Source organism: Gambusia affinis, linkage group LG16, assembly GCF_019740435.1.
Source record: "Gambusia affinis linkage group LG16, SWU_Gaff_1.0, whole genome shotgun sequence".
NCBI lineage: Eukaryota > Metazoa > Chordata > Actinopteri > Cyprinodontiformes > Poeciliidae > Gambusia > Gambusia affinis.
The window spans coordinates 5,843,848-5,858,485 of NC_057883.1; the positions used below are offsets into that span (position 1 = coordinate 5,843,848).

Consider the following 14,638-nt stretch of genomic DNA (forward strand, 5'->3'; position numbering starts at 1 on the left):
TATTCATGCGAAGGGTCCTCGCAAACTGCCGAAACTTCAAAACCCCGCAAATTGGTTAGGTTTAGGGAAAAAATTACGGTAAGGCATAAGGTAAAACCCCTCGCGTCAATATGTGACGCGGAAGGACGTCCCACGCGTCAATATATGACGAGTTGGGAGTGAGAACGGGTTGTAAATACACAGCAGGTAATCAGGGAACGAGACACATCTGGGAACAATCAAGGGAAGAACAGGACTAACAGGGAGACTATCTCAAACAAACACAGAGAAAAACCCAAATACTTACAAAAGCGTCAGTTCTTGAAATCGCCATGTCTCCATTAAGCAAAAGTGTTTACATAATTCCAATTTGCGCAATCTTATGGTCAGTGGAAACGTAGCTCGTGCTATATTATGTGAAGGGAGGTGATTTAGGGCGTCTAGCAGCTGCACTCACAATCAGTCCATTGCTGTTAGTCTGCCGGCAATTATACAGCTGGAAGGAAAAAAACAATCATCTGGAGGATATAATTAGCAGGTTGGAGGACTGCGTGTTTGTTGGCGATACACTTTTAAGTGTCATCATCTCACATCTGGGCTCTGAGTCCTGGAATCAATATTCACCGATCTGTGCTCAGCTCGTTAGGACTGAATCATCATTTGTCTTGTCAAGGCGGTTCCAACTAGGATGGAGGCAGAGCTGGGCCTGGGCGACGCTTTCAATACAAGAGTCAGCGGTCAAGTCAGTTTACTTGTAAACTCAGAAATTTTGAAAGCTTGATTCTGCTGAGCACTTTGTGTATGCATAATTTATACTTTTAACAGCAGCACCTTTGTTTAACTTCTTTTTTTGATACAAAATAATTTCTGAAAAAATACAAAAAGAAATAAATAAAACCAATTTTTTTTAAAGGAACATAATCATTGAATAAACTGTGAGAAAAAAAATTGGTTAATAGTATAATAATTAGCACTAGTCATTTGAACCGATACTAGTAGGTAATGTGTGCCTCAGATTTAAAGTGCTGTGCTATAGATGTTTGGATATTATAAGGGGAAACCACAATATCTAGCCTCATGGTGGTACTGGAGTAACTGGGAACAACTAAGTTTTCATCTTTTATCTCACTGGTAACACCATCACAGAGAAATGTGTGAAAGAAACAAAAAGAAGGCGCAGGTAGAAAGTCAGAGGTTTGTGGAGGGATAAAAGGATGGGAAGAGATGAGATATCTTTGTTTTGTTTTCCAGATCCAGCCATGCTGGCGACGTGTTATCAGTCTTCGTTAGTGAAGCTCCTGCATTTATGAAAGCACTTGGAGACATAAGGTCGGCCTCCATCAGCATATTGCAGAAATAGGCAGACATGAATATTGAGATCAAAAGCCTAAAAAAAAGATCCCAGTCTTTCCCGCCTCTGAAGTTGATGTGCTAAAATAATAACATTTCTGGATCTCAGCTGCAATGACCACCAGGGTCAACTTATACCAAACACACACACACACACACACACACACACACACACACACACACACACACACACACACACACACGCACACACTCCCACACACACATGCACACCGCCGAACCGAGATGACTAAGACGGATGCTTCAGCTGCCTTTATTATCTTTCAATATGCAGCCTGTGTAACGCGTCCATCATCTTGTTATGCCGTATCTATGTTTCTGACAGCGCGGATTCACGGGGAGCCAAAACGCTGAGAGCGCGCCATGCTTCATCTTTTGAAGCGGCACAGCCAGACGGGGCAAACTGATAATTTCACCTGAATGCCGGGTGATTTTCGCCCGAGCATTTTGAAGGAAGCCTTTCATGGCCGGAAAAGTCGTGTTTTTAATCTCGCCGAGCTAATTAAAGCTGCGGCGTGTGGCATTTTGACATCAATAAATCTTGAACTCATTCATCTTGAGATATTACAGTGATTACAGTAAACAAATGCAGTCGTTGCCAGGAAAATTGGCAGTGCCTTGCAATGCTTTTTTTCTTCTTCTTCTTCTGTGAAACAAGGAGTTGACTCCTGTGGTTTTACTCTGAGGTAAAGAATAGTAGCAAGAGTTGGCAGTCCTCCATTACGGAATTGAATTTAGAATACTTTAAAGGGGCAGTATTATGTGTTTTCCTGCCACATCGAATCATTTTATAGCACAATCAAGTATCTGTTACCTTCAATTGTTGTAAAAATGCTATAAATATATATCAAATATGACGTAAAAGAAATTTGACTTTGTAATTTAATGCCTTGAAGTGTCTCTTTAAGACACTCTCTGAAACTCCGCCTTCAGGAAGTCAACACTCCAGGTATGTTTCTGATGAGGGAATAACATTACAACATGATGTAAAGTAAATTTTACATAGTCCTGCCCCTTTCAATAATATCATCATCAGTATCTAATATCACCTGACATGTGTTTTATAGTAAACACTTGATATTCTATATAGTTGAAACCAAATATTTAAATACACTTTATAATTAGACAATATTTCATTCACTGTCTGGAATTAAGTCAAGCTGAGTGTTTACTGTTTTAGGTTAGCTAGCGTTACCAGTACTATTACTGGTGCCTTTCTCCAGATACTTAGAACAAATCTAACTTTCTCCTGCTGAACAGAAACAAGACTGAAGTAGCTACTTTTTGGACCTAAATTGGAACGATGTAGAGTCGATACAGGTAGAAACTAGTACCAAAACACATGAAAGAGCTGCTGTTGTTGAATCGGCCTTTCAGACCTTCCAGGTCTTATGGTTCTGGTTCTGCTCTGCATCCCTAGAACCAGAAGGCAGCATTCAGCTTCTATGCACCACAAATCTGGAACCAACCTCCAGAAAACTCAAACCTTTAACTTGAGGCTGAAACTGCACCTGTTTAGAGTTGCCTTTGATTAGCAGTAAGTGAAACATTAATCAACATATTTGTGTGTATTGGCTTGATGATTTTGACCGATGGCTTTTGACAAAACATAATGTTTATTTCCTGTTTCATAATTGGTCAATGTAGGATGTTTTTATGATTTTGATTTGTCTTTTTCGCAGAAATATGCTATACAGATAAACTTGACTTGACACCGAGGTTTAGTCTGATTCAAAGAGCGAGAAAGAAAAAAATTGTGTTGTTTTATCCAGTGAATGGAAAAAAAAGCAGCTGTTTTCAACTGTAATATGCAAGGAGAGAAATATGCTATGGAAATTAGTTCTTCAGGTTTTAGCTTCAGTATCCGTCTTGATCTTTAAATAATGGCTTGTTCGGGAGAGCCTGCAAACCCCTAACAGCCTGCAAACCCCTAACAGCCTGCAAACCCCTAACAGCCTGCATACCCCTAACAGCCTGCAAACCCCTAACAGCCTGCAAACCCCTAACAGCCTGCAAACCCCTAACAGCCTGCAAACCCCTAACAGCCTGCAAACCCCTAACAGCCTGCCTCAAAGTACTTTAGAGATGCTTCTAATCGACCCATATGCTGCATTTCACTGGGGATAGTTTCTCATATTTACAAGTGTTTCCTTCAACTCTCTCTCTCTCTTTAGGAATCTTTCCTTTTGTTTGTCTGGATAATTCAATGTTTTTCCCCCTGCATCTTTAACATTTTGAGCTTCAGACTCTTAATGTGCTTTTCTTACTTTTGTTGATTAGTCTGTTTGTCTATTCATCTGTTTTCTGTCTGTTTTTTGTTCTTACTCATAAGCAAAAACCCAAATGCCCAGATCTTTCACATTAAGTAGCAAAATTTTAAGATAATGTCTAAAGACTTTAATAGCAGACAGAGATAATCCAAGACAAACAACATGATTTCATTCATTAAGCTGTGGTATGTAACTTTTTATAAAGAAAATAATTTTTACACATTTGCTGAAGCTGTCATCATGTTGTGACAGGATGGTATGAGAGATCATCTGTGAAAAAAATGAGCTCATAAGCATTCTCTGAGGGCAATCTAGAAACAACCAATCAGAGCCAGCAGACGAGTCTTAGCACTGTCAATCACCCCTCAGTGTGGCGCTGCTCACCCCTCATCCCTCGTCCTCCTGTTGGGCTCCAGTTAGCATAGCCACAGATGACGATGGATTTTCCTGTCATGGTTTCTCCTCCATTAACACATTCAGTAGCGTGTACACAAAATTGATTGACAGCTCTAAGACCTGCCTCCTGACTCTGATTGGTTGGTTTTAGCTGGGAGCGCTGCATTTCTTCAGACAGCAATAGTAGCTCAGGGAGGAAATTGATCTTTTCACAGATTATCTGTCTCATGACAAACTGTCACGACATGGTGACAGCTTCAAGAAATGTTTAAACAAACATGTAAAAAAGAAACATTCTTTATAAACGTTACATAAATATCCTACGCTTGATACAAATCAGTGAACTTTTTATTTTGGTGTTTTTTTTTGTCTGCTTCCAGTAGACGATCTATGTAGCTTCTGTTCATGAATGATTAAAATAATGTTTCAGAGCAGGAGCGCTCCATAAATAAAACTATTAACAAGTAATTTTCTCACTAAATATAGGGCCTTTTTTCCAGATCAAGCCGTATATCTGACAGCAGAAACTCATTTAAGCAACCAGGAGTTCGACTCATCAGATTTAGCAACTCTGCAGCTCACTTGGATGTCCATCCAGACCCTAAACGGATCCTGATAACCATCAATCTTGTGCTTCTAAACTCAACTAATGACATTGGCAGAAATGTTAGCAGCACAGCTGACAATGTGGTGTGTTTTGTTGTTGACATATTTGTCACGATGAAAACAATCAAAACTTTAGGCAGAAATTTAAATTGAAGGTTTAGAGATAGTTTCTGAGCCCCTAAACAAAGTAATGTTTTGCTTCATGAATACAGAAATATTGTCAAAAACAGAAAAAATCCCAACCCCGTCATATCTTCTCTGCCTCCCTACTCGACGCTTTAATTTCCTGCCCCTCCGTCTTTTCCTACGGCCCAGACGCCTGGCGGTTCCGAGCGGAGACCGGCGCCTCATACTTGTTAACGGTCTTGTTTATTCTGCGGCCGTATCAGCCTCTCTCTGCCTGTCAGAGGCAGGCAATTACAGAGCAGATAATCAGCCCTGATAATGTCATCAGACCAGTCCTTGCACACAAATCCAAGCGGACAGGCTTTCATTCGCATGCGCACAAAGAAACGCTTCAGGTTCACAAGTTCATCCAGCAAAAATGCAACTGAGGCGGATTTTTCTGTACAGGTGTCCTCATAATATCTAGAGAGAAAAGAAAAAAAAACCCACAAGCTCCATGTTTGTCTTCTTTTCTGACACCACTCCATTCGTCAGTGTTTGGTGTGTGACTGGGGGCAAAAACACACCAACTGCACTATGGTTTGGGTATTTATGCATTTTGGTTTAATCAGGAGGAGACAATGAGGACACACATTTTTTTTAATGACTTTTTTTGCAATCTAATGGAGATAAATAGAGTTCTGTGGAAAACAATTTTCCCTTTCTTACAGATTATTGCCTTTTATTACGGTTAATGATTCAGATTATCAGACTGATTTTAATCACAGGCAAAGATGACCCGAGTAAAATCACATTTTGAAGAAACGTAGAAACTATCCAAACCAAAGTATTTTAATAAAAACTAGAGCAATGTTAAATCTTGAGTTAACTGTGATGAACCATATTTTAATGATTCAGTTTGAATAACTACCCTCCTGAGTGCAGCCAGATCTGTACAGTCGTTTAAGTCGAACCTGTCTGGCAACTGGATTAAAAGATCAACAGACTGGACCCTAAAGTAAAGAAAGTCGTATTTTGGAAGGCGTGAATGTCGTTACATCTGGTGTAAAGCGAACACATCTGTAATTTTAAGCAACAGTAGAAAGAAACAGACAAAAATGTACCACATTAACATTTTTACTTAAGTAAAAGTACTTTGAAAATACTTTAAGTACTGAAGGTAAAAGTCGAAAGTACCCGCGATTAAATCTGCTAAAGTAAAGTACAGATACATGAAAAATGTGCTAAAGTACTTGGACTTCGCTGCATCCCAGCACAGTCCGAAGCACATCAGGAGATCTGCCTCTGAATCCAGAATAGCTGCTTGGACTGCAGTAAATCTTAGCTAATCATATAAGTCCCATTTATCCAGGCTTTAAATGCTAGTAATATATTTGGTGATACTTGCAGATTAATGCAGCGGAAAATGTTTTAGGGGGGGCATTAAGATGCTCTGAAAAAGTCGTTAGGAGCTACAACTGAGCTGTTCCTCTACCTAAATAGAGGATACAGCCAGACGCATTTAAAACCATTGTAAGTGCGGCAAGCCTCACTAGTTTAGCCCCTTAAAGCTCTTTCGAACGCGACACTTTCTTCTTAAAAAAGGAGGTCTTGAATCCGACGGTATTTTCTAGGTCTTTACTGAACTTAAAAGAAATAAAAATAACAAACAGATTCAAAACAAATAAAGTGACGGTCAAAAGACTGTGTTTCTCCTAAGGTGCCAAACTTCTACAAAGAGCAAGTCCTTTTTTCTTTCATAAACCAAATATTCGAAAACCAATCAAAAGGCACCACGTCATAAGCTTAACAACGATTCAATTACAGATGCTTATCAATTCCAAAAATGTACATATGGCTCCTACATTTTCCGGCCCCTAATTGACTATGTATTAGCATATCAATTACAAACTCAACTTAAACTGGAGCCATAAATATTCAAATAACTTAACAAAAAACTTTTGTTTTAACATGGTTACAAAACAATCTACTAAAAAGTCCTCAATTGTTTCATTCTCCTTGTAATAAGCACAATTTTGTAATCGGCCTTTGGATGATGCTCGTCTTCGTCTTGACTTCTGCACTCCGGACTGTCCCTTTGGAGTCTGGCATGACGTTGACGATTCTCCCCAACATCCAAGAATTTCTCGGAGATGATGAATCAGCAATCAGGACGACATCTCCGACCTTGAAGTTTCTTCTTAGGTCAAGCCATTTTTGTCGCTCCTGCAGTAGAGGCAGGTACTCCTGTGACCATCTTCGCCAGAACAGATCTGCCATGTACTGGACTTGTCTCCATCGACGGCGAGAATAAATATCCTCCTTGATAAACGTACCAGGAGAAAAGGTAGGTTGTCCCTTCAGCAGAAGCAGATGGTTCGGCGTAAGAGGCTCAAGATCATTAGGATCGTCTGTGTTCATAGTTAACGGTCTTCCATTAATGATGCTCTCGACTTCACATAAAAGAGTCTGCAGTCCTTCATCATCCAGTATCTGTTGCTTAACAACGGAACTTATGACTTTTCTAACGGTGCGTATCTGGCGTTCCCAGACTCCTCCATGATGAGATGCAGCAGGTGAATTGAAAATCCACTGTACTCCTTTTTGCATCATGGCGTCATTAATGCGAGAGTGGTCCAGCTCTTTCAATGCCTCCCTTAACTCTCTCTCTGCTCCAACAAAATTTGTGCCATTGTCAGAACGAATGATGGAAACTTGTCCTCTTCTGCTTTGAAAACGACGCAGAGCGTTAATACATGAATCTGTATCAAGAGACTGAGCAACTTCAATATGTACAGCTCTGACAGTTAGACATGTGAAAAGCACTCCATAACGTTTAACCTTGACACGCCCTCTTTTGACCTCAAAAGGACCAAAATAATCCACACCTGTGTTGGTAAAAGGTGGTTTATCAGGAAGCAGGCGGTCATGTGGCAGATCTGCCATTTTCTGTTGCCCTGGTCTTGCATGCAGTCTCCTGCAGAGATTGCACTCTGAGATTACCTTTCTAACAGCTGCATTGGCTGCTGGTATCCAATATTTTTGTCGCATTCTGGCCAGAACATAATTTCTGCCACCATGTCCTGCCACTTGATGGATATGATGCAGAATGAGGTTGGCTATTCTGTGATGTTTATGCAGAATGGCAGGATGCTTGACCTCTTCTGGCATTTTCAATCTATTCAGACGTCCCCCTACTCTCAAAACACCATCTTGTAGGTATGGATCTAATCTGGAGATTGAACTGGTTCTGCCCACATGTGTGCTTCCGTGCTGCAAAGCTTTGATTTCAGCTGCATAAGCTTGTCTCTGACTGAACTTGATCAGCTCTGTTTCGGCGTTGGACAAATCTTCAACAGTGAGCATTTTCTTTTCCAACTTTCTTCTAAATGTGATCATCTGTTGTTTAACAAAAGTCTCAACTTTCTTTGGTTCATTTTCAGACTGTTGCACTTTTAGTACAGTTTCTTTTCTTTTTTACTCAGATGTCTCAGAGTCTCTTTGAGGCAGAATCCAGGCAACGGCTTTTTTGAGCTTATGCCAGCTGGAGTAATGGTCAATAAGTCGACTCATTGTCTCATCATTTCTCCATGGTTTTGCACACGTCGTTGCAACTGTTGTCCTTACTTCATTCTGTTCTATTAACCTAGAATGTTTAGGTTGTTTTGGCCAATGCTCTTCATTTAACAGGAAACTTGGTCCTTGAAACCAAATTACACTTTTGATGAAGTTTTCAATTTTCAAACCTCTTGATGCCAGATCCGCTGGATTTTGTGAACTGCTCACATATTTCCACTGAGATCGGTCTGTCAGTTCCCTGATCAAAGAGATTCGGTTTGCCACAAATGTTTTAAAGCGAATGCTGTCACTTTCAATGTAGCTCAGTACTGTGGTACTGTCGGTCCAGAAGACTGATTTCTTCAGTGGTAGTTGAAGTTCTTCTCTCAGCATCCGATCCACTTTGACTGCAACCACTGCTGCTGTTAATTCCATTCTGGGAATTGTCATTTGTTTAAGAGGTGCTACCCTGGATTTTCCTATCAGAAATGACACTTGTGTTTCACCTTGTTCATTAGTCAACAAAAGATATGACACAACTCCATATCCATCCTGGCTAGCGTCGGAAAAGAGATGAATTTGTGCAGACTCTGTGGGTCCGAATGAAGCAGGCTTAACACATCTGCTCACACTGAGTTCAGAAAGCTTGTCGAGATCTGACAACCACCTTAGCCATGTCCGGCGTGACTGTTCTGAGATTTCTTCATCCCATCCTCGCTTCTCTTTACAAAGTTCTCTCAGAATAAGCTTAACAGGTAGTAGAAGTGGTGCCAAAAATCCTAAAGGATCATACACAGAGCTGGCAACAGATAAAATACCTCTTCTTGTGCATGGCTTGTCTGGCAGCTGCACTTTGAACTTGAAGCTGTCAGAACTTGTGCACCACTGAACGCCCAAAGCTCGTTCTACAGGAAGCTCATTGGGTTGCAAATCCAAGTCTTTAACAACAGGTGCTCTTTCACTGTCAGGAATGGAGTACAACAGAGCTTTATTATTGCTCATCCACTTAGTCAAATGGAACCCACCACTTTCACACAATGTCATCAGTTCTTTTGCCAGTTTAACTGCTTCTTTTTCTGTTGGCACTGACTTTAGACAGTCATCTATGTAGAAGTTCTTTAGAACTGTCTGTGTCGCTTCTGCTGATGTATTTGTGGCTCCATCTTCAGCAGTTCTTCTCAGTGCATATGAAGCACAGCTGGGTGATGACGTGGCTCCAAACAGATGCACGCACATTCTGTATTCTGCTGCTTCTTTAGTTTCGTCACCATCTGGCCACCAAAGGAATCGCAGCAAGTCTGCATCTTCATCTGGGACTCTGACTTGATAGAACATAGATTCAATATCTGCCATCATGGCAACAGGCTCCTGTCTAAATCTGAGCAAAACTCCAATAAGAGTATTCGTGAGATCAGGTCCTTGCAGTAATTGATCGTTCAATGAAACGCCCTGATAAGATGCGGTACAGTCAAACACAACTCGCAGTTTTTTCTTTTTTGGGTGGTACACTCCATGATGTGGAATGAACCATACTCGACCATCACTGCGACTCAGTTGTTCTTCAGGGACTCTTACAGCATAACCTTTTTTCAATATGTTGTCCATGAAAGCTTTGTAGTCTTGACAAAAGTCTGAATTTCTACTTAGCTTCCTCTTCAAAGAGTTAAGCCTTTGTTCAGCAATACCACGGTTGTGTGGCATTATCACACTGTCATTTTTCAGAGGCAACTTGATGCAATAATGACCATCGATGAGCTGTGCTGATGTAGTTACAGCATGCATGAACTGCTTATCCTGCTGAGACAGTTCTTGTTTGTCCTCATACTGTCGCTCTGGGAAATCTGCATTATATTGCTTCTCCAGCATGTCTTCAATGTTCAATACAGATATTCGATTGACAAGAAAATCTTGTTTTTCAGTGAGACGTGATTCACTATCTTGACATCTGCTGACTGGTCCATTTACCACCCAACCCAGGGCTGTTTTCACGGCGTATGGTCCGTCATTCTGGCTGTTGACAATCTTCCATGGCTCCATAGCCTTGTGCGCATTAGCACCAATGAGAAGTCCAATATCTGACTCTAAACTTGGAAGATGAACTTGTTTCAGGTAAGGCCATCTCTCCAAATCTTCTTCTTTTGGTATATTACCCTTTGTTGCAGGAATGTCTGGTTGCGTGTACACATCTGGCAACATGATGAAGTCTTGTTCATCAAGTCCACAAACCTCTAAATCTGTAAGGACATAACTACAGACTTTCTGTTCCTGCGTCATGGTTCGAAGAAGGATTTCTTTCTTTTTTCCATGTACATTCAACTTTCTGGCGAGATCCTCGGTGCAAAAAGTTGCTGTGCTGCCTTGATCCAGGAATGCATATGTCTTGATGATGGTTCTGTTTTTCTTGTGTCTTATCTGCACAGGCACAATAGGAAGTATGCATTCATTTTCTCCGGCCCCAGTGACTTCACCTTTTTTATATCCAGTGGACACAAGAGCACTTGTTACTTCACTTGTGTTTTGTGGGTTGTCATCCACGTTTTCTTCTGACACAACATTCTGCTTCACCACATGTAGAATAGTTGGGTGCTTAAGAAAACAGTCGGAACATGAGGCCTTTTTCCTACAAGCTTTATATAGATGACCTGCTGTTAGACATCCAAAACAAAGACCATGTGACTTCAGAAACTGTATTCTGTCTTTCGAAGGCTTTTCTTTAATTTTGTTACAAACACTCAAAGCATGGCTGTTCTTACAATAAAGACATGGACTTTGAAAAGCGCTGATGGTCTTGACTGAAGAAGTTGTTACATCACGCTGGCTCTTGGTGGTATCCTTTTCGGTGCAAGATGTATTCACAGCAAAACTGCTTCTCTTTGAAAGGCCTTTTAGTTGGTCAGACTTTTTCTTCAAGCTGCTCTGATTAGCTGGTGTGACATCAAGAATATCTCCAAAAAGTGGATCATTAGCAACCTTTGCTTGTTGGTAGATGAACTCTACAAGATCAGGAAATTTGGCTCGCGTTCCTTTTCTTTCTTGAATGCTGTAAGCATGGTTTCTCCACTTTTCTTTCAGTTTATATGGTAGTTTGTACAAAATGCTTTTCATGTTGGTTGGATTGTTCATCTCACTCATGTAGTCGACATCGTTCACTGTGTTGGAACATCCAATCAGAAATAGTGCAAATGCATTCAGTCCTTTTCTGTCATCTGGTTTTATCTGAGGCCATTCCATAGCCTTTTTAATATATGCTGTGGCAATGGTCAACTCATCTCCATAGTGTTGATCAAGCAAAGCCCTTGCTTCTCTGTAAGCTCTGTCTGGCTTCATGTGCTCACAGCTGCGCTACAAGATCTAGTGGTTCTCCACCCGTGAACTGTTCTAGATAGTATAGCCGATCTTGTTGGCTGTCAGTTTGGTTCTCAATAGCATGTTCAAAAGCTCTTATGAATGATCTATATGAAAGTGGGTCACCTGTAAATACAGGAATTTCTCTGTGAGGAAGTCGAGATATACTATGTTGTTTTATGAGCATCTCAGTATGTTGATTTTGTTGCTGTAGAACCCGGTACAGATCATCTGAAAAAGAATCAGGACATTGAGCTTGTGTTGAAATCCCTTTTAAGCGAGACTTCCTTGATACTGGAGGATCAATATTTGCCTGTTGTTCATCATCTGAGAACATTTCTTGCCTTTCTGATTTGCTTGCAGAATGAACAGATTCAACTTTAAGTCTTGAAATAGCTTGTAAGGAATTAATCTCAGACTTCTGAGCATCTTCATTTTCTTCATACACCTTTAATTTTGCATCTGAAATGGCAAGATTCGTTTCAATTTCTAGTTGCTCTTTTCTGAACTTAAGACGGGCTTCTTCCAATTCAATTGCTTCTTTCTTTTTCATTGCTGCTGCTCTTGCTAAAAGCGCTTCACGTTCTGCTTTAATTTTTAGCCGCATTGAACTTGTACTTGATCCTTGGGATGTACAGCTTGCAACCGAGGTAGCCTTTGAAACACTATCATGTGGGTGCACATCTTCCTCTGGAGAGCATTTTGCATCTTTTATCCATTCTTTAACGCTTTGTAAGAAAAGTTTAAACTCAGAATGTCTACCCTCGAACACATCTTGGTCTTCACGTTTATCTTCTTCACTTATCAGTTCACATAGTTCGTCATTAATGCGTTCATACTCTCTCAGGCATTTGACAAACAATGGAAAAGATTCTTCATTTATGAAATCAGCATTGCATTCATTCTGTTTCAATCTTTCAATGTTATTCTTCTCTTTTGTCAACTGTGACAGCTTTCCTCTTCTTTCTCCTTTTAGTCTGGTGATTTTGTCATCTCGAGCTCGTTCTGTGGGCTTTGGCTCCCTCTTCTGTCCAACCTGCGCAACTTCACCGTCGTCCGCCATTTAGTCCCGTTTTAATTTTCTTTTAATTCTTACACATAAACTGTGAGCCTCCAAACAGCTTCTTACTCTTCTAAAACGTTCACAAACATGTGTGACAAGAGTTCCTTTATGTGCAGGATTTCTATGTGTAGTTCACCGGGCTTTTCTAGTCGACACGTGCTGGCTTAGTTAGCAAGTTAGCTTAGCAACCGAGCTGATGCGGGGTAGCTTCTGTGGCCCTTGACGTGGTACTTACGGATTTTACCACTTCAACTCCGTCGTTTCCTTCAGCTGAATTGAATCTCCGTTCGTCTTTAAGTCCTCTTTTCGTTTTTACTTAGTCTTGAAAGAGTCCTTCCATGAGAAAGTCTTTTGACTTGATGTAAGTGCGGCAAGCCTCACTAGTTTAGCCCCTTAAAGCTCTTTCGAACGCGACACTTTCTTCTTAAAAAAGGAGGTCTTGAATCCGACGGTATTTTCTAGGTCTTTACTGAACTTAAAAGAAATAAAAATAACAAACAGATTCAAAACAAATAAAGTGACGGTCAAAAGACTGTGTTTCTCCTAAGGTGCCAAACTTCTACAAAGAGCAAGTCCTTTTTTCTTTCATAAACCAAATATTCGAAAACCAATCAAAAGGCACCACGTCATAAGCTTAACAACGATTCAATTACAGATGCTTATCAATTCCAAAAATGTACATATGGCTCCTACAACCATGTTGTTGAGATGGAAGTGATGAACGAACACATTCACTTAAAACCAGAAAGACGCCCGTTGATAAGTACTTGTTAAGTGCCGTCAGTAGGTTCAAAACTCAATCTGATTAATCACACTCTATTAATTACGATTAATGCTCAACTTTGTAAGCTTGAAATGTAAAAATTAACTTCTTAAAAAAAAAAGATGCTTACAAAAAGTTATATTGTCTCAAGCTAAACATCTCAGTTTTCCAGGTTTAAATACTCAGGAAACTAAAAAAAAAAAAAAAAGTAATTTTTTTTTCAAATGTTAATTTAGAAACGTTAACTAAGAACTTGTTGTGTTTTGGTGGGAGGATAATTCACCGTTACAATAAGTACATACCACCCTGGTTTTATCCAAACTACTATCAGTGAAATTTGCCGCTGAGCACACAAACTCTCCTCGATCTGCTTTTCACTCACGTTTGTTACTCTGGATTGTTGACCGCAGTACAAGCCTGTGTAACATGCTGCTTTGAACTAAGTAAGCCTCTGCAAAATGGAGGCTTTTAGGTCAAAATAGGTAAATTACTCTGCGTTACGTAATAACAAGTTAAACTTTTCAGATTATTAGCATGCATTAACATTGACAACCTTACACAAAATATTTGTGCATGTTTTTACATAGTCCTAGTATATGAACTCAGGAAACCTGAGTTTCCTGAGTTGTGGTGAAGAGAGAGCTGAGCCAAAAAGCGAAGCTCTCGATTTACCGGTTGATCTACGTTCCCACCCTCATCTATGGTCATGAGCTTTGGGTCATGACCGAAAGAACGAGATCGCGGATACAAGCGGCTGAAATGGGTTTTCTCCGCAGGGTGTCTGGGCTCTCCCTTAGAGATAGGGTGAGAAGCTCAGTCATCTGGGAGGGACTCAGAGTAGAGCCGCTGCTCCTTCACTTCGAGAGGGGCCAGTTGAGGTGGCTCGGGCATCTGGTCAGGATGCCTCCTGGACGCCTCCCTGGTGAGGTGTTCCGGGCACGTCCCACCGGGAGGAGGAAGACCCAGGACACGCTGGAGGGACTATGTCTCTCAGCTGGTCTGGGAACGCCTTGGGATTCCTCTGGAGGAACTGGAAGAAGTGGCTGGGGAGAGGGAAGTCTGGGCCTCCCTTCTGAAGCTGCTACCACGGCGACCCGACCCCGGATAAGCGGAAGAAGATGGATGGATGGATAGATATAAATCTCAGTTGTAGTACATTTTTTTCTTGGGTTTTGCTGAGTGTTG

At 40.7% G+C, this 14,638-nt stretch overlaps 1 protein-coding gene across 4 annotated transcripts in view; it reads right to left on the reverse strand.

The window, feature by feature from the left end:
* The window catches only part of slc8a3 (solute carrier family 8 member 3), a 124,142-nt gene that overhangs the window by 19,168 nt on the left and 90,336 nt on the right, over positions 1 to 14,638 (reverse strand). The window contains exon 1 of one of the 4 annotated variants that reach the window (XM_044142274.1): positions 287 to 658. The exons of the other annotated variants lie outside the window; for them this stretch is intronic. The gene's annotated coding sequence lies outside the window, so the exon portion shown is untranslated. Of the gene's footprint in view, positions 1 to 286; positions 659 to 14,638 lie in introns of those variants that run through there. 4 annotated transcript variants of the gene reach the window in all.